The following is a 20,981-nucleotide window of genomic DNA, read 5'->3' on the forward strand; positions in this document are numbered from 1 at the left end:
ACATCTAGGGGAAACTTGTGACTGATGAAAGCTTTGATATCAACTGCTCTCAAATCCCATTGAAATCAGTAAGTTGAGGGTGCTGATTGCTAAAAGATGCAATTTGCAGATCAGATCCCTCCTGCAGTTGGGTCACAGAGCCTTGGAGAGAAGCAGTAGATTGTCTCAATCCCTGCCACAGACAGTCCTCAGCCTTCTCATTAAATTGTTCATTATTTGCTATACACATATATGCACTCTTTCTCTATTTTAAATATAGGTGAATAGTACTAGACATGAGTGTTTCTGTGTGCAATAACTGAACTCAGTTACTCTTGACATTCAGTTACAACAGGAAAAAATGGGGTTTGGTACTTAGTGCTGAATAGCAGAGGCCAACTCATCAAGTTTTTCTATTGCAAAAATGCTTGGTCTGGATTTCTTAGAGTGTGTCTGTAATGGTCCAGAGACATGACAGCACACGTGGAGCACATGAAGGGGAAGACACAGGACATGAATTTTTCTGCAGGTTTTAACAAAGCCAGAATCTTCCATGCCCTCTCTGCTCTGCCACACAGAACAAAAGCCCTGGGGGGGTTGTTTCTAAAGTCATTTGAGAGCTGCCAGCACAAAATGAAAGCCCCAAGGGTTTCTCCAGTCACTGAAGGGGCATCCACCACCTATAAATGTGAAAATGCAACTGAGCTGCACTTTGAAAGTGAGAGGACAGTGGCCTGGCACAGTCACTGGGGAGTCACTGAACTGTCAAGACTGACACAATGTGAAACTCATGAACTTGTGCTTAAACAAGTTCTTTGTTTAACTGGTGTGTGATTTACTGTGTGCTCGTGGTTCATGGGCCCCACATCCCAAATGTTCCCCTGCCACCCTCCCCATATCTGTGCATAAGCCAACTCCCCTTTGGGGACACTTGATGTGGCACAAAGCCTGTTGGAAAATCCCAAATGCTTCATTTTAGCCATGGGCATGTAAGACCTGTGGCTCTGACAGGAAACTTGAGTTTTCATCCGCTGATTTTTACGAGGGACTTGCCCACTGCTGTGTCTGCGTGGCCTCGGGAGCGTGGGGCCGATCCCAGGGTGGGCTCCATGGAACACGTGTGCAGGCCTTGGCAGGGAGCAGTGCTCTTGCTTTCCTGGGGGTCTCAGCAGCTCCCCCTGAGCAGGCAGGGCTGAAGTGCTGTGGGAGGAGTGGGAGGGCAGCGTGGGCAGTGCCAGGTCCCCACTTCAGCCCTCGGCTGCCTGGATTCCCGGCAGGCAGAGCTGCTGCGTGGCCTCTGTCACGGACAGTTGCACCTGATGTGTGGGAGTTACTTGGCACCTTGTGGATGTAGTTTCCCATTGATTTTTGGTGGAATTGATTTATAGAGCTATTTAATGGAATTGATTCTTTTTACAACTTTTTTCCCCTCTTAAAGACCAATTGTTTTTCTTGAGTGATGGCTGCAGGTTTGTGTTTAGGTATTAATATGCTCATGCACCCACAGTCTCAACCATGTTCTCTCTACTCGAACTGCAAAAGAAAGTCTCAATCTCAAACGCCATCTCCAATTTTAATATTATATTTGATGTATGACCTGGAATAAATTAAACGTGCTAGAACTTGCAAGATGAAATCCTAGTGGTGGGTATAACCACAAAGCAGTGTTCTATTAAGCCAAGGACTGTCGAGAATGTCTGTTGTGGTTGTGTCTGGGTTACGAGTGGCTCCCTTTGGTTTAGTGTAGGTGGATATTTTTATTCTGCCTGGCTTGTGAACAGGGGGATGAAACTTCAGAATATACCTACAAGAAGAGTAAGGCTCTGCTGACTTTTCCTTTACAAGCCCATAGGTAGGAACCACATTTTTATCCTAAACCCAGTATTTGTATTTAATGTATTTCATTGACTGTCACTCCTGAGTGGTTTGTATTAAGGAAATCTTTTATACTATACCTGGAGGAATACTATGAGAAAGTGTGAATATCATAATTCTCTGTTACTGTCTTGTAGTTTGCAGGTCAGTTCTGTCAGTAAGTTTAAGTGGCAAATTTGTATTGTGGTTTTGGGCTTCTTTTTTATTTCCTTCCTTTCTTTTTTTTTCCAAGAAACGCTGAAATAAATATGGGCAGGACCATAGCTCTGGATTGGACACCTAAATTTCCAGATCACAGAGACTTAAACGTGTGCTGAGGGCATAGGATCCAGCTAACAGCTGCCTGTCATGATACAATAAAATAATCTCTGAATTAGCCAGCACCCAAGTCATACAAGATATTAGTAATCCAAAAGTACCTCCTTGAACGGCAAAGTGAAACAAACATCAACTGTCACTGTTGTTGTGTGTGATCCCTGTGTGAAATTTGGCTCAGCAATTTGGCAGCTGTATGTAGCACTAACTGGATCTTCCAAGTGGTGGTCTGATGTAGCCCTGAGCATAGTACATTTGGGTAATCTAGTTATCACCAGAGAAGTGACAGAGATAGAGTCAGCAGGAGTCAACATCCTATTTGAATAGAAAAGCTCTCGACTTCATGACTGCTTATCAAAACTTCCACCCTTGGCCAGATGTAATCTGGAGCCATCTAAAAACTGTATTGAGAATCCAGCAGGGCCCACTCCTGTGCATTTACCTGTGAGTTTAACAGGATGGCCAAGAATAATATCATTAGGATGCTGAGTGTGCAACTGCTGAAGGAGTGGGTTGTACATATGAACAAAGCTTAGCAGGAAAACTGTAGATGGTAGATGCATGATGCAGAGCAGATAATAGCAGAGTATCCGGTTGTCCTGTATCTGCAACTCCAAATCCCACACACCATTAACTTTGGAAAAGGACTCCAAATGTAAGCAAATTGCTCTGACCCAGATTTTAAACTGGTAAAGGAACTTGAATTCACATGCAAGGCAATATGGGCCCTTTTGCAAAACATGGTATTTAAATGTGGCTTGCTTAGAGAAAGTTCCAACAACAATCAACCTTCACTGTGTCCCAGAAGACTGCCAAGACTTTATTCAACATCTTAGTGATCCTAAATGGCAGTCTTGGAGAGGGAAAACTGTATCGTTACTTTGTAAATGAAACCTGCAGCAGTTGAATTATACCATAGTTTTACAGAGGTGTTTTATATACCACAGCCATATTGTAAACTACATTTTGTTTGCTTGGAATTATCCTAGTGATTTGTAGTCTGTCTCTGACAGATGTGTCTCCCTCTAACCATCACATGCCCTAAGCAATTATGCAGAGTTAACAAAACCTAGAAAAGGCAACTGCTCTTATCTGTCTTGCCCCATGCCAAGTCTTTGCCTTCCACTCTCTGCTAAGAAATAGTAGAAATTCCAGGCATTCTTTGGAAGGGAGAGGGTTAAGTTTAAAGAGAAGGGTATCTTGTCTTTCACCACTACTGGGTTGGAAAAATTTTAACTGTGCCTGCTCTCCAGAGGTGCTTCATTATGGGTGTGATGATATGGCCTTGGCATGCCCTTGTGGGATAGGTTGGACACTAAGGATCTGTGCTGCCAAGGTTCTTCTTTGTCATATGGACAGATTCTAGCATCGTGATTCTCAGAATATCAGAAAGAGCACTTACATGAGAATACATGATTTCATGTATTTCATGTGTTATGTAAATTGGACTATGCTTGGTTTAGGGACTGCAGAACCCTAAGGCTGTCACTGGGCTGTACAGGCACAATCTCTTCCCTGCAGAATGTCCCGGTCTAAATGGACAGTAAAGGCAAAAAGGGGAGAGAGAGGAAGCAGAGACACAAAGAGGTGCATTATTCGGCCAAGGTGGTGTGACAGATGTAGAGAACCAGGAAGAGAACCTCAGCTCCTTCAGTCCCAGTTTACTTTGCCACCAGAACAGACTACTATTATTACAGCACTCTCTTTTACATCCCTACTCTTCCAACTAAATTAACTTTCCTTGCCTCAAGGACTGACATAGTCCCTGTACAGTCTTCTGGCATATTTCAGCTATTCCAGAGAACTGGAACAACAAGCACACAAACAAGTCACTGCACACTGACTGATCATTGCTTACTCTCTGTATGTGAGGCTTTAGCTCATGGCAGTGAAAGGTAATCAGCTAAAACAGCTCTGTGCTCAGGACAAAGCCACCACATAAGTAGAAGGTGCTTCTGGATTTGCACAGCTACACATCATTCTTGCTGGTCCTGGAGATGCTTACCTTGTGTTTGGGTCTCCTGGTTCCTGGCGCTGTGCACACAGCGGCGTAAGGCCAGGCAGAGCCAATGCCACCTCAGGCTGCCCTGGCCCCATTTTGGGCACTCATGGGTACTTTACCTGGGTTGTACCTGAGTTGTAGCCAGATCTGCCATTAAGTTATAATGGTGTAAGTTGTTCTTGAGTGCGTAACTTAAAAAGAACAACATCCAAGTCTCAGAACACAGAATAGACCCCATTTTTATGAGTCTCCTTGAGACAGAGTGGCAATAATAAGAAACAAATGCAGATTGTTACTGTCCCATACTCTGCCCTGACTCCATGGGATGGTTTTATCAGAAAGCTCCTTTGCTTGCCCTGTGCTTGCCAAACTCCTGCCTTACTAAGAGTTCGAGGGACTGCATTTCTGTAGTGTGTGGACTTGGAAAGTTATGAGATGGAAACAAATATTCCTGCTCCGGAAGATGGTAAACAGGACCAAACAGTTACTTACTCTTTGTGTGTTGCCTTGGTAAATTTAAAGACTTTTGTGTATTAAATGATGCAATAGCAAATTCCTTACAAAAAATAAAACGTCTGTAATCACCTAATGGTTGCTCTGGTTCTAGTGGTGATGTGGCATTGAATATCTCTTGGTTTGGCTTCCACAGTTCAGGAGTGAGGGGAACTGGAATGGTGTTTACTGAGCCAATAAACTTCTCACTAAACATAATTCATGAGCTCTAGCTGGCTAATAACCAGGATCTCAATGCTCTAACAGTTGGCCCCATACATTTTAAAACAAAGCTTTATTTGAAGTGAAAACTTTTAGAAAAATAAACTTTAGGATTTAGTGGCCTCTAATATTGTCCACCTCCCCAGGCCATGAGAGATCTCATAACTAGAGAGTGCATTTTAAAATATTTCTCTTGCAATCTCTCTGTGCTAAAAGACTGATTGCTCCAGAGATTCCTTCAGCATCCTTTTTTGTTCGTTGCTCCCAAAACTTAGAGGAATCCATATACTCTTTTTAAAATAGCACTGTGCAGCGATTTCCCCCCCCCAATTTGTCTTTAAAAAGTGTTTCTGCTGACCCTTTGAGTACTCTAGGCAATCAGCATTTATTCAGCTATAAGAAAAAGGGGAAGAGCTGAAACAAGGCTTACTCTCTTTAAGATGGCATTTTAAAAATTATTTCCGTAACCTTTCTTACAGTCCTAGTTTTTCTCTGGAGAGATCTTCATCTGAGCAGGTTTATTTAAACACATGCTAGATTATGTAGCAGGGTTTCCCTTCCTCTCCTCATGAATGAAGACCTGTGCTTCTGCAGGTTCACTCAAGGAGCACTCCTCCTTGGAGCACTACAGAACTCCAGATTTGGATTGGTCTCAGATCCCCACCATTTCCCCATGTGTAGAAGAGGATTCTTGTGTTCTGTGTTTGTTTAGTTTCTCATGAATGAATTTTCCTTTCTTAAAGAATCCCAAGCAGTTCTCAGTGGGGTGTGGGTGAGTTCTGCTCTCTGGGGCATGTGTAATTTGTACTGGGGGCAGAGGACTTCATTTTTAAGGACTGGGTATCAGTTAATTTAGATTTCTGCTATTGGTTTTACCTTCTTGGGGAGGTCTTGCCACTCTGCTTCAGCTTCTTTCTTGGAGGATGACGAAACAACGCCTGCCTGCCTCCTGTCAGATGCTTTGAAGTCTGTAGATGAAAGATACCATATGAATGCAAAGTACTTGCCAGTTAATGTCAGCAAGTCATTTTGCTTGTACCTTGATGGAAAAAGCTTTATTGTCAGCTTACAATGAATGGATCTGCATATGCACCAGTAGTTCTTTCCCTTTTACTTAAGTCTTCTGGAGGATTGTATTGACTACCTCTCAGAAAGACAGAGGGAGGTTAAATACCAAGCAATAAAAGATTATCGAGGAAATTTCTTGTCATGCGATACCTTAAAGATAATACTTAGTAATATTTTGAAAAGGAAGGAAAATAGTGACGATGCACAAGGAGTTCCTACTAAATACTGTCTCATTCCCTGTCTTTCAGGGATTATTTTCTCAAGCAGAGCTAAGCCTAGTTCCATCAATGCATAGAGAACTTCTATTATTATACACTGATTTGATAAGATAATATAATTAGTGTCTTGGTCCATTGATGCAGACCTCTACTGTCCAAAACCAACATTAGGTTATTAAATCAATTCTTATATTTGTTACAGTAATAAGATAAACCAGCATTATTTAGATACCGCTTGTCTAAACTTAGATAAGTTGTTCAACCGTATCTGTGCTTGCTTATCCACATTCTGCTTCTGTTTTTAAAAACCAGCACAAATTCACGAGGTAGGTGCAGGCTTTGGATTTCCTGGTGTTTATTGTTCGGTGTGGCAGGGTCTTCCCTGTCAGTCATTTGTGTCTTGTCTGTGTGGCTCTGCCTCCCCTGCAGCAGATGGGCAGTGAGGAAATGAGGGCTCCAGTGGATAAATGCAGCAGCAGCAGCTGCTTTCAAGAAGGGTATCCATGAGCAGGCCTCAAGTGAGATGGTGTCTGGGCAGCTAATCTGGGCAGATATCTACTGGCAACTTCTGCTGACACACAAGTTGGGAGACCTGGAATTGACGGCTAAACTGGCACAGAGCCAAAGTCAACAGGGAGAAGAATTTTTAGGTAGAAAGGCAGGTCTGAGTTTCCCACATTACAGTTGTCTTGGGGAGCCTGGGAGCCTTCTGGCTCCAGAGAAGGAAGAAAGAGGCTTTGCCAAATGCCCATTTCAAGTATAAACACTATCCCAAGCCCCTAGTTCATAGAGTGACACAGGTATTTATTATTCTGCTGGACGTGGGTCGACTTAGTCAGAGATTGCAGGGAATTGGTATTGTAGGTAACCTTTGATGTGTTTTACCTTTTTTTTTTGGCACTAGAGGCACAGATCTTGTAAGACAACTGACTCAGCCTGATGTTGAGGGACTGTGGTGTCTAGTGAGATCTGTTTTAAATACTGCATTTTGTATTAACTTGGGCTACACACCACAATTCTGCTCCTGGTTTTGTAAGACATTTATTTGCATCGGAACATCCTGCTTCTCGCATGTGTGAGGACTTCCAGGGTGAGAGCTGAGCCCTGCTCAACTTTGTTCCCAAATTCTGCCGTGGAACACAGGACCCTTTGAGAGTGCAGAGGGCCAAGTTGTGCTGCTCTGTGCTCCTGGTGTTCTGCTTCATGACTGGGCAGGGCCAGATGGAGAGGAAAGGCTATTTAATGGGGCCGTGTGTTATTGGAAATTGCCATCTAACATTCCTCGCTTTCCCCAGTGTGTTCTCCCCCTTCCAGGGTGGAATGCAGTAATTGCCATACCAGAAAGAAGCCATGATCTGTCTGTCTAGCCTGGCATCCTTTCTCCAAGACAGGCAAACACCAGATGCTTGAGGGAAAGGTACAAGAACTCCTAAAACAAACAACTATGGTATAACTTGTGCGGAGAGGAAGTCAGTGGTTGGTTATGCCCTGAGGTGAGGGAGTCTCTGGCCTTTACTGAGTGTTCTGTGTAGCTGGGTATTCACTATCACATATGATGTGCTTTTAAGCCATTCTTGCGGACTCCCTGCCTTGAGCTGGGGACCAAGGAACAGCACAGGTCAGCTGCACCCCTGTGCACTGTGCTGGAGTGGTCCTCAGTCTCAAACTTTAGGAGAGATAGGTGTAGCAAGGTGTGTGATCCGGCTCCAGTGAGTGTTGCTGATCTTGTTGCCTGTAGAGGAGGGATCACTCCGGGCTGTCAGTCACATCTGTTTATTTTGTTTGCTGGTTTTGAGTGCTGCTTTTTCTCCATTTCCTGTTGTCAGCAGCCCCTGGCTCTTGTGCTGAAGGCATAACCTGTGTTGCCTGTGGCTTTTTCTGTAGTGCTCCATTTTGCATGGCTCTGTCCTCTGCTCCAAGTCACTCCTGCCTTTACCTGTGCTGTACTTTTGAGCTATATCTCATGTCTTCCCTGTGTATTGGCCCTGATGAATTGGTTCCTGATCCTTCAGTAGCTCTTCCTGGAGAGGATCCTGATAGTCTGTGTTCCAGGTGGTATTACCAAGTGACAGGATTTACTCTGTTCAGTAAAATGTGATCTGAGCTCCTCCCTACTCAAACACAAGAGTAGGAGTGTTGGCTCCACTGGTGCTCAATCAAGGTCACCAGTAAGGGACCACTGAACCTTTACTGGAAGTCATGATAAGAACTACCATCTGGTTCCCTCCCTCCTGGTGTTCTCCACTGGCCGAATCTTTCATCACAAGCTACACATGTGAACAGCCCGTACTGCACACGGGCGCTGCTGGTAACTGGTGTGAAACAGCCTCCAGCAACTGAAAGCCTGGGTAGAAATGAGAAAGACCTCAAGCAATGGCTTCATTGTCTGGTGCTGATGGAGGACCTGTGTTCACCTCAGGGAGGAGGAAGGGGAGAGTGCTCTTTTTAATTATGTGTTGCTAATTCTTTCCCAACCAGCCAGCCTGGGATTTCCTTGCATTCTGAGGCAGTGCTTTCATCTGTCTCCTGTTTAACAATCTGGACTTGCTTGAGAAGTTGGTTTTCCTTCTTGTGGAAGATTGCATTGGAGACAGAGTGTTGTTTACTTAATATCTATAATAAAAATCCTTTATCCTTTTTATTGCTTCCTCTACAACTCAAAAAGGGGTGGCATGGAAAGTAGCACATATTCTGTAGGAAAGATCTTTTGGGTTCTGGTAACTAACCATAGTTACCAGACCACTCTCACTTCAAGCAGTTGGCCAATCTCCCTTGTGCTACCTGGACTTCTGTAGTCTGTGGTTCTGATTTGCTGCAAGCTCTCCCAGCAATCCCAGGTGAAGTGAAGCAGAGAGGTTAAGTCTCCTTTCCTAAACAACAGCTAGAATTTACCATTACTTGCCATTTCTGCTCCGTGAAATGACTTTTGCTGAACCCTTTGATGAAGAAATATTGTGTCCAAGCAATTAGCTGGGTAGTGGTGTTGTATGACCCTTGGTGAAGCTGTAAGAGCTCTGTACTGCTTAGGTAAGCTGGAAACATACCTGGATGCTCACAAACAACACCACAATCTCGCTTCTAAAACTTGAGAATTATCCTCTGTTAGGTATTCAGAGTAGTGGCTCATGGAATAGTGGAGGCCAAATCTACATCCAGGTCCATTGTTGCAGATGGGGCTGGGATCTGGTGTCTGGCTTTTCTTGAAGTAATGATGTGAATGTTTCTTATGTGCTGTTGCCTTTTGCCTTTTTTTTATGATATCAATGTTCTTTTTTCTTCTGATATTTTAAACAACACGCAAGTGGGGATACTTCCTATGCCACACTGGGCTCCAGCATAGCATGTAACTTCATTATTTGTTCAACCCACTAATACCTGCATGGGCATTCTTAGAATTAAAATGCTCTTAATTCAGTAGAATGAGATAAAACTAAGTTCCTTTTAATACTGGGTGAGTTGTCTGTACAGAGATATTATGTGGTTTAGCTAATTCACTTTAAATTCACAACTTCAGTTAATCTGAATTAAGTTTCCCAAGTCCTGCGTGTAAAGACATCTTAATTTAGAAAAAGCTGCTGCTGTGGAAAGAGCAATGGACTCAGCCCTGCCCCGAGGCATCCTGGCATGCAGCTCACTGGTTCAGACACAGACTTTCTGGGCATTAGCAAATTGTCTACCACATCCTTTTCTTCTCCTCTCAGAACTCCTCTGTGCCACCTCCTACAATTGAGGTTTCTGAGCCATTGCTCTGAGTAACTTGCTCTGGTTTTGTTTGCTGTGTAGCTGAGAACACAGTCTTTCAGCCACTGTCACCACTTGGGAACTGGGAAAGTTAAACTTGTCCTGAAAGCAGCCATGGACACACCCTTTGGTTTGAAAGGCCTGTCCAGTGGCTGTTCCCTGCCCAGGCCAGGTACAGAGCAGGAAGCAGAACAGGAGATCTCTCCAGCATGGCACAGGTTTGTGCAATAAAACCCGACTTGTGCTGTGTATATCTGGGAAGCCTAACCATGAGAACAAGTCTTTTAGGGTCAGAACTGAGCTCAGAGATTTGCTGAAAATATGTGCTTTTCTCCTCAGAAATGATTTTGTGGTCATGTTACACTTTTCCTATGAAAAGAGAAACTAGTCACATGCCTCAAATAAACCCATTTAGGATAAATCCCTAAATGAAACTTGCTGTTTGCCAGATGCAAGGAGTGCTGGACCATGTGAATTCTGACTGCAAGTTTCACCCAGTTCAGTTTGTTGGACTGTTTTCCAACTCTTGCCCTAATAGGAAACTGTTCACAGAATTGTACTGTCTCATGGGCTGCTGGTTGTGCTCAGAGGTCAGCTGGAGAGGGATCCCTCTAAGTTGGATCCCTCTAAATTTTTTTTTCAGTTGGAATTTCCAGTATGTTCATCATGGATATTATATTTCACTCCACCTGTGAGTTAGAGTATAGAGAGAGACAGATACAGGGGAGGGGAGGGCATTTTCTATGGGCCAGTTGATGAATTCATGTTCCTTCCACCTGGCAAAGTCACACCTGACATGCTGAAGTCTCCAGAAGCCCTGAAAGCATCGTGCACTGTGTGTGTGTGCTATAAATAAACTTTAAAAAACATAATTTAAAAACACCTCTGGCAAAGCACATGCTTAACTGAAACTTGCCTGGTGAAGGTTGACTCAGGGGTGTAGGTAGGAGATGGGGAAAGAGCAAGTGGGAGGAAATAAATGGAACCTGCTGTCAGAGAAAAGCCACTTGTTTGTAATTTTCAGGCTGTCCAAGCTCTTGGCATGCCAGCTTTGGGAGATCCCCAGTGGCTTTCTGGATGTTTGCCCTTGGCATGCATGTTTGTGCCTGAACTGAGAATTCAAGTATTAACAAAACTGCACAAGCAGGGTTAGTTAACCTGTTAGAAAAGGATTAGATATCTTGGAATCATGGTTGATTCTCCAGTTCTAAGAATCCAGATAGGTCCTGCTGACAGTCTCCAATCAATTAGACAGAATAATTTCAACAAGTCCTCCTAATGAATTTTTATGTGTTCAACCCACAACTTGGATAGCTGCATCCCTTTATTTTAAATGGACAATACTTTTGATCTGCACAGGACCAAAGGAGGTTTGGGGAGGTGAAACTCTCCTAGGGTAAAATACTAAGCCTGATAGTATCTTGGGAGGTATAATCTGCACTGCTGCTGTCTCAAAGCAGGTCTGGCTTACTTGTTTGTTTTTCAAGTTGTATGAAAACATGATGCACCTGCAAGCAGGAAAATAAGTCTTCTACACCAAAGCCTCTTCAGGTGGGCCACTAAGGGGTTAAAGGCATTGCCCAGTTCTGAGGAAGCCTGTTTCAAGGCAGGCATTGACTGCAGTAAGGTTTTGCTGCAGACACAGGATGATGTGCTTGCAGCAAAGATTGCAGGCTTATCAGTAAAGATAAACATGCAAAGGCTTCCAAACCCCTGTGTCCCTGCCACTTGTTTGGGGTCCTTTTTCAGAGACCAAGAGAAAATACAAGATCTTCTTCAAGATAGATGCTACTTCCAAAGGGGCAGCCAGCAGACTTTGTAGAAACAGAGACTGTGTATTACTGTGTGGTTTGGAACAGGTACAGGAGATATTAGTTTACCTGATTCAAAATAGTACTTGAGACCTTACAGTATCATGTGGGGTTGGCTCTTTCCCCTCACTCATTAGTCTTTTGCTGAGTGCCCAACTGCTGGACAATGTTGGGTTTTGTTGCCCTCACTTAGTTACTTGCCATGGCTAATTTCTGCATGTGGCTTTGTGCTGCCAAGCAATCTCCAAGCTGTACTACCCATTTGTTTGCCATTTCTCACAAATACTTTGAATGTTACTTTATTTTAATCCTGGTACTGAAAGGAGGGGAGTGGAGATAGTGTTTCTGTTAAAAATGTACAGGATCAGCTACAGAATTTTTGGGCACAGAACAGACCTATTGAGTTGTCTGCAAAAACAGTTACAATGGTAATATTAGGTATAATTATGGTGTAGCCTTGGAAATAATACATTTTTCTTTATTTCCCTCTCTTCTTGCTTCTGTCACCAAATACTGCAAAGCAGGAGATGCAGAAATCAAACACCTGGCTTCTTGAGGTTGAATTCCAAAAGTCTGCATTGAAAAATGCAGAAATTATTCCAGATGGGTGAGGACTGGCACTCCCTCTCTGTCCAGGAAAGTCTGTGCCATTCTGCAGGCTCAGCCTGGGTCCCTCTGTTTTGCCACCGAGTCTGATTGACACTTACATGTGTGTGGCCCTTTTACACAGCAGTGGACTTAAGTTTGAAAATCCAGACATTTTTGGACTGTGACAACAGTTGGTATGGTGTTTCAATCCGTATTTTAGTTTTTTAAACTTATATATATTATTTTAAAAGGGAGTGTAGCAACTTATTGCAAAAATCAGAGAGGAGAACAGTTTATAAAAACAATTTAAAAGTTGCTCCCAGTTGAGCGAGTCTTCGAATGTGGAAAAAGGGAGTTTTAAAATTTAAAGAAATTCTCTTAAACTTGCAATGTGATAGATAAAGCTCCTTCTGAGAATGTGAAAATGTGGGCTCCATGTGCTAAAGCTATTTGAAAAGAGGTGTGAGTGAAGGGGCTGAGGTTGGTGTGAACGTCAGACTTCCTGCCTTCTGCACTTTCTGTGTCGCAGCTGTAGCACGTTCATAGCATGGCCCTTCTTTTAAAAGGGACTCAGAACTGGCCCTGCCTTTCAGGAAAACACTCCTTGCTGCAGCCAGAAACTCTGGCCCATTGCAGGATGACAGGAGGAAGAGCTTTGTTACTAGCTTGTGTTTGATCTTAGCTGCTGTTTTTTCTGCTCTCGGTAGCATGCTAATGATACCTGTGGGAGGTGAAAAATGGGTGAATTCCTGCTAGGGTGCGGACAAGTTCGCAGTTTAGTTCTTGTCCTCTTCTTCCCCTCTGGTAAAAATTTTGGGGGCTGTCCCAGATACATAAATAGGAACCTTTTCCTAGAATAATTTTCTGTCTTACATCTGCTGAGGACTCTGAATCAGAAAGGCAGTAAGCAGTTGACTCAGTTTGTTTTGTCTCCTCTCCCCCTTTCTTATGTTTGAAATTATGAGTATTTATGGGAAATGACTGGCTTGAAAGTCTAGGACAAGTCTGAGCTGCCCATAAGCCATTCCTTTGCTTTGTTCACTTTTTCCTTGTTTAAAGTTTCAAGCTGAAACGTCAAATCCATCCTGAGTCCCACTCTGTTTGCAATGCCAGAGCTGCCAGTTTCACGTTTCTTCCTTGTGATTCTCTACGTGTTATCCCCCTCTTGGTATCAGAGGACCCAGCAGCGTGGGCAAGCTGCACCCTGGGTCAGGAGAACAGGGGGGTGGTGGAACAGAAGGTGCCAAAGCTGGAGGCAAATACACCCCAGTGTCTTCTGCTGCCCAGGGAGAGGGTCTGCAAGGCTGCGATAAGGGGTGGGAAGAGAGCAAGAGGGATGGGTGGGCCCCCAAAGGCGGTGATCTGGATGCCAACATATCTTGCTCCAGCTTTGCAAGGAGCAGCACGCAAGTGCTTCAGAGGGAGGGCTAGTTGTGGTTTGTGGTTTAGGGAGTTGACACAAATAGTCTCTGAACCTTTTTTTACGGCCCTGGAAAGGAGTGTTCTCTCCAGGGAACTGGAGCCTGTCCTCCTTGGTGTAGTCCTTTCCTGCTTAGCAGGTTCGAGGCTGTGCTCAGAGCAAGCAGTCATGGCTGTGACAGAAAGGCTTAGGAAGTGGGGTTTAACATCCTACATAGTTTGTGCTATGTTAGAGTTAGATTAGGATGGACATGTCTGTAATTAAACGTTTGGGTTTCTGTTCCTAAACTACTGTTGTAAACCAGCAGTAACTTCTGTGGCAGGCAACCTGTGACAATATTTTTGTGCCCAAGAACTGTGTGGGCCTGGCTATTTTTTCCCTCTTTCAGTAAGTGCACTGTGTAACTTTTTTGTGGACAGAAAATACAGAACAGCACGTTGACCTTCATTGCTGATCAAACTTCAGTTGCACCCAGATATAACTGATAGCAGGTCTTACCTGGCTTTGCTTTCTGTCAGTGCACGTAGGTGGTCACATGGAGGGGAAGTGAAATACTTCAACAATATATACAGCACAAATGCCTGGATGGAATAAGAGAAACAAAGTGTGTCAGAGGGGAAAAAGCCTTGCAAATATTTCAAATTCAGTGAGAAAACATTCCCATAATTCAGTATTTCATCCTGCATGAAGGCTGGTGCTGAACCTGGTAAATGTCATCCAGATGGAGAGATATCACTACCTAGTACTAAAATACCAGCACTCTTCTTGGCCTTTACTGTGCTCCCTGTACCTGGCAAAGCACTGGTTATGCTCATCTCCCAGCCTGCTTCCCTCCCAATTGAGAGTTCTACAGGGATGACCAAAGGGAATCTTAGTGATACTACTAAGAAGCCTATTTGCTTAAGGGGGCATATGTACATCTTTTAACAATCTGGTTGTGTACCTCCTTTGTGGGAGGATCCCTGACCTTATACAGAGAGGGACAAGTGCTAATTAACTTAATTCTGGGAACAGGAGGTGGTATGACCTTTTCCAAAGTCATTCTTTTGGGCTAGAGTTTACAGAGAGGTATTTGCTAGGACTGATGCCTGGGTTTGCTATAAAAACATTATTCATACAGAAGTGTAAAATTCCCTGGTGTGGCTGGGGGAAGAAATTAACCTCCCATCTCTCTGTTTTGGGTTCATGGTTCCTTGCCTAAAAATTGTTGGCACTGTGTCCAGGTTTATATTATTTAGTATCAAAATACTAAATATTTTGATATTTAGTTACATTTTCTGCCATATCTTTTAGCACTGAAGACAGCAAGTAGATCCAAGACCATTGTTTTGGCCACCACTCACCCTGTTGTGAACATGCCATCTTTTCTAGGCAACCCAGGAGGAAATTAATTTCTGGGGCTTTTTTTTTTTCCCCTAGCTATCAAGGTGTTATTTGTTCTGAGCATCTTCTAAATTTCTCCCTCTTCTGCCAAAGAATTGGTAAGGATTCTTAATGCCATCTCTTCGCTGTGGTCCCTCTGAGTAGCTCAGGGACACAATTACAACCACCTCAGGTGTGCCTGTGCCATTTGATTTTTGTTCTTGCTACCAGCACTGAGCAATCAGTCCCAGTTGCTCCAGTGTAGACAAAACCAGAGGCAGCCACAGCAGTGCCTTAGGAGCAACTGCAGAGAGCAGAGCTCATGGAGACGTGCCTGAGGTGAGCAGGACAGAGGGCCAGTGGTCTGACTCCATTAAGGAAATGCAAGGCAGCCCCCAGGAAGGAGGGAAGTTGCCGTAGATCCCTTGGCTGGCCACGTGTCAGGCTCACAAAGCACCTGGGATGCCCTGGCTGCAAGAGAAGTGGGCAGAAAGCTGCCCATGGGGTCTTACAGCTGGAGAGAGGTAAGAAAGCAGCTGATAAAACTGAATTTTCCTCGGGCAAAGAAAGATCTCTGGTCTCTGCGCCCTGTTGTCTTCTGATGTTTTTTTTAAAAAACTCAACAGAGCAACTCCTCCTCATTCCCCACCACCACCCCCCAGCAACAAAACAGCGCAGGTTCGCTGGACCCTAAGAGAAACAAACGTAAGCACCTCTTTGGAAAACACTCCTGAGGCCTGCGGCCATCCCGCATTCCTGAGGAGGCTGAGCCTCCTCCCCAGTGCCTGCCCAGCAGGGCAGCCGGCTCTGGGCTCTGGGCTCAGGGGGCCGGGCTGCCGCGCTGCCCGCTCCCTGCACCAACATGCCCGCGCAGAGCCCCCTCAGCCGCTCCGACCGCTCGGGCGTGGCCGTGTTTCGTGCAGCCCCTGCTCGGGGCACGGCTGCTCAGGGGAACAGAGGCAGCATCTTCACCGTGCGGCGTTTTCTGCCGTATTCATTCAAAGGACAGCTCCATGTCTGAAGTGCTGCCAGACTGAGCGACGAACACCGGGAGCAAACAGCTGCCACGTCCTCATCCTGCTGCTTGTCACGGCAGCGCAGCAGAGCTGGAAGTTTTGCAGCAGTGTAATAGGTAAGGGGTATTTATTTGGATGAAAACGAAGGTAAAATCCCTATTTCCCAGTTGGTTTGACCCCTATTTACAAAGATCTAGTAATGCACGTATGTAGAAGAAATATCTACAGGAGTGAAAATGTGCCCTGCTAATATTAAAAGGTACACGGTGGAATTTTGCCTAAGGATAAAATGTAATTTTAATTGAAAGCTGCTGTAACTTGATAGGGAATATCCACAACAGTCTTGAGGATCTACTTTAAAATACAGTTAAACAGAGACAACTCCCACCACTCTGTCTCTTAGAGCTACATGTCCTCTTTGATCCATCCATGGTGCTTACGATTCCTGAGAGACACACATACTGCCAGTAGTCTGAGCTCATTAATATTTATATGATACCTTTCATCTGAAGATGTGCACTTTGCAATTATTAATTAAAAACAATTTCACAACCCCCTAAAATTTAGCTCAGTTTCATAGCTTACAAAACTGAGACCCAGAAAGTTTGTGTGTCCTTGCATGAGACAGAGAGATTAGAAATGTGGAAGCTTGGCTGCAGGAACTCCCTCTTTCACGAGTAACTTCTGACAAGGCAGCACAGTTTCCTTTGTCAATAAGATGCACCATGAGCCTGAAATACCCAGGCAATACTAAAGGTGAGTGAAGGGAATCTTCTCTTTCATTGTGGTTCTTCACACAGCATTTGCTTGCTTTTTAGAAAGACTCTTTAAAAGTAAAGCCTGGAAATGGTTTGTCAGCCCTGCAGACCAGACCCTGAGTGAATATTTACCTGAACATGTTGGGCCTTTCCCTAGCACCCTGTATTTTAGTTCCCATGTAAGAGCAGATAGAAGGGATGGTGGGTTATAATCCACACCAGACGTGTGCCCTCTCCTCTCAGTCCTTCCTGGTGCTTATGGAATGAAGGAGCTTGGCTCAGTGTGAGACTGATAACAGGAGGGAGGGCTTGCCATGCGATTAGACCAGTTCACTGTAAACACCTAAGTTGCACAAGTGGCTCAAACTTTGATCTTTTTGTTGTGGAAAAGAAATTGGAGACTCTGAAACCTGCCCTCAGTCATAAACAAGGAGGTGGACATTACTCAAGCCCAATTGTGGAAACATAAATACAGTAAAATGTGATCAAAATGGAAAAAGCATTTCTTTCTTCCCCATCCTTTGCTCCCCAGTGTACAGAGTCTGCTTTTACCAGGGGCTCCCAGTCTGACTTGCCCAGCTCTGTTCGTGAGCGCAGGCCCCAGTGTCACACCTGAAACGCCCAAATCCAAATGCTCCTGAGTGCTGTCTGGGATAAGGTTTAAGCCACAGGTGCAATTAAGCTTTTAAGTGGTAAGCCTATTTGGTTAGGGGCACACCTAGAGCCTGCAACAAGCTGGGAGAAAAACGATCAGTCTTTCAAACTGACAGGCGGTTTCTGAAATACTGCTGGAAGGGTTAAGAAGAAGCTACAGCATTCCTAATTCTCCTGGTATTTACTGTAACAACCCTCTGAACGAGTTCTCTATGGATACATCTGGCTGTCCTAGTGAGGTGGGACTTGATTTTAATTACAAATCTGGTAATGGATTATCAAAATGATGGTGTAGCTAAAGCCCTGGGCACACTCTTCTTAGTGCTCTCTTCTTTTCCCCTCACACCCTCCTTCCTAAATCTGCCTGGGCAAACACTGGAGCAAAAAGATAGGTTTCACAGGAGTGTAGGCTGTTAGCCTGTGGTTTCTTTTCGTATTGACATTTGGGGCTTTGATTAGATTTATAGAGGAAAAATGTCGTAGCAGGTTGTCCGGTAAAATGCTGGTGAATATTTTAGGATGCAAATGTTTATAGGCGTTCAATGAGCGTGTGAAAAATGGGGGATGTGAGACTTGAGCAATTCCTCAACATTCTGATTTCTTTGCACTGTGTCATAGCTTTGCTTTTATAATCATTAGGACAGCATCAGAGAGCTTTGCTTTGCATAGCCTTGAGTTCTTGGGCAAGGACTTAAACATGGAACATTAAGACATGTTAGTGAACGTGTCCTAATTAGTCTCTACTTCGGCTACCACATGCTCAAAGGCCGAGCCTTACCTACACTGCGCCTCAAACGACTTCAACAATACAGCATTTTATCCTAGTCTAGACAAAGTCTTAAGGGTTACGTTGTCTAGTCAACTAATCACTCCTTTTAGTGGGAAAACTGCTTTCCTGTAGGATTGTTTCCTTGCCTGCTTTTTCCTCCTTGCTGTGTCTTTTCTCCTCCTTCCCTCTGCATACCTTCCCTGCAGCAACTCCTGTTCCATCTGCTGTAATGTAAGCATTAACTATTTAATTGCTGATTAGGAAAATCTCATCACGTGGGCTTTGCAACAATATTGGAGTGGGAGGCGGAGGAAGGAGATGTGCGAGTTCCCAGTTCTCTGTCACTGGCTGACCTGGGAGGGCATTAGTCATTCTTGACGCCATGAGGGTGTTTAACATCTCTTCAGTCTAATGGGTACAACAGTTGAATGGGATTTGGATGTACCTGAGTCCTTGTCATCTTTTGCTGCTGAACTTGCTATTTGACCTTGAGTGAGCTAGGCCGAGGGCAAACGCTAAATGCTTTTTGATTCTTAAATGCAGGAAACATATTCATGCAAAGAACTAGTTCCTTATCTTGTGTAATAAAAGACTGTGGGGTTTTGGAAAGTTTTCTTTTAAGTTTCTGCACCAAGTTGCACAGAGTGAGGATGAGAAGCTGGAGGAGATCTGCAGTTCTCCAAGCAGTGAAAGCCCTTTTAGCTCCGTGTTCCCAGGCAGCCATATGGGGCTTTTACCCAACTGACTTATTTCCTTATGTGATGAAAATTCAGCTGGTGGCCCCCTTCTCTCCCCCTGGCACCAGCTATTCTGAGCATTCGCGCGTTATCAGCATTTCAGCTCCTCTTGGCACTTCCAGTACCTAGTTGCCACAGTGGGATGTTGTCTGTAGTAGGATAGTTGTGAAAACTCGGAAGACTCGGAGGGAACTGTGGGCGAGGTGGTAAGAAAAGGTGTGCAGGTGGACTCTGCAACCCACGTAGTCAGTCTCGGCCCTGAGGACTTTTTGTGGCTCGTCATAATTGCCAGTTTCTCACTTGGTTTTGCAGGACCCTGAAAGTTGTGTTGGAGATGGGAATTGGACCTTTTCCAGTCTGTCATGAAAGAGAAAGGACTGAAATTTTTGGATAATTGGAGACGACCTAATGAAATTGCCATTGTAAAAGTCAAGAAAATGGTATTCTTAGCAATTAGCAAGGGAAAGCATTTCAGTCAGACTGAAACCATCTTCTCATTTGTTTGGGGAGTTATTGTTAGCAGATGTTTAATTTCCGTAAGCAATTAATATTTGGAAAGCTTAAAAATTATTTATATACGTGTAAAAACCCCTTGTATTTTACTTCAGTGAGGGAGTAAGCACTCACACAATGTTTCCTCAAAGACCTCACAAAGACCAGAGCTGGCCTTGACCGTTTTAAAGAACAGATGGGTGTATGTGTATGAGGGTGCAAAGGAGAGGGCAAGTGTATATATGGGCATGGAACAGGAATAAAGAACAAAATATCTTAGAGGAAAGGGATAAAACATGCTAATATACTTCTCGTGCTGTCTGCCTCCATCACTAACAACCTCCATTTCCTCTCCCCCATCCCCACCTCAAAAAAAAAAAATTCTATTTAGAAAACATCCTTGCAGATCACGTGGCAGCTGGCAAAGGCTGCCAGCCCTTCTGCCAGAGGCAGCTAAGACTCCTGAAACAAAGCAAACTGGGTTGAAATTCTAGGCATTAAAAAAGTAAAGCAGCTGCCTCCCTGACATCCTGGGTCAGACTCTGATTTCAGTTTCTCTTCTGCTCGATCCTGGGTAAAGTCATTGCTATGGTGTAACTGGAATGAGAACTGGGGCGGCTAATCTTGACGTCGGGTACCCAGTGGTAATCCATTTGTTATCTCTGTTACATTTGTGGGAGCACACACCCCCACTCTCTTTAGACTGCAGTAATTTATTTGGCCTATTTTATGTCTGATGGTCACTTGAAACTGTACCTCTTGCCTGTCAGCAGCTGTAGTTGTTTTGCTAAGTGACTATCTAAAGTGAGACTTCCTTGTGCAAATGTGTATTTTAGACACTGTCACCAGAAATCCAGTGGTTCTCCCCTCTCCCTACCCCTCCCGCCCCCTTCAGCTGTTTAGATTTCAGGACACATGGCTTAAATGAACGTATGCTTGGAGTTTGCAAAATGGCTTGAATGACAGGAGAAATCGGATCACACAATGAGAGTTCAGAACCCAGCCACCAATTGGTACAGCAGGAGTCTGCAGCTCCCTTACGCTCATTATTGTCTCGGCATAACATCCTGCAATGTGCGTTTCTCACGTCCCCCTCCGGAAAATGGGAAGGCAATTGAAAGGAGCAGGCAGAGGAATGTCCCCCCCTGCCCCGGGCTGTCAGCCTCCGCTTTCTGTGGTACCCCCAGGGCTGTGGGTATCGGGGTGGAGAAGGGCCTGCACACCTTATTGTGCCTTCTTGCTTACGCTGGAGAATCTCCAGCTTATCCTGCCAGTGCAGTGACTGCATGTGGAGGAGGGGGAGAGGTTGTGTTGCAAGCTCTGAGAAAATTAGTTGTCTCTATTTTATCTTTTGCAGCTGCAGCACTTTTTTTTTTTCTCCCCTCATCACTCCCCCCTCCCCATGCGAGTGGTATGTCTGAACCATATCCTTCAAAACCAGTTTTCTAAGCAGATTAGATGG

General features: G+C 44.4%; 1 protein-coding gene across 2 annotated transcripts in view; it reads left to right on the plus strand.

Moving 5' to 3' along the window:
- HIC2 (hypermethylated in cancer 2) overlaps positions 1-20,981 on the plus strand; it is a 72,280-nt gene that overhangs the window by 13,055 nt on the left and 38,244 nt on the right. Inside the window, exon 1 of one of the 2 annotated variants that reach the window (XM_017814142.1) lies at positions 16,206-16,225. The exons of the other annotated variant lie outside the window; for it this stretch is intronic. The gene's annotated coding sequence lies outside the window, so the exon portion shown is untranslated. Of the gene's footprint in view, positions 1-16,205; positions 16,226-20,981 lie in introns of those variants that run through there. 2 annotated transcript variants of the gene reach the window in all.

The sequence above is a fragment of the Lepidothrix coronata genome, unplaced genomic scaffold (genome assembly GCF_001604755.1).
Source record: "Lepidothrix coronata isolate B3197 unplaced genomic scaffold, Lepidothrix_coronata-1.0 Scaffold44, whole genome shotgun sequence".
Taxonomy (NCBI): Eukaryota; Metazoa; Chordata; class Aves; order Passeriformes; family Pipridae; genus Lepidothrix; species Lepidothrix coronata.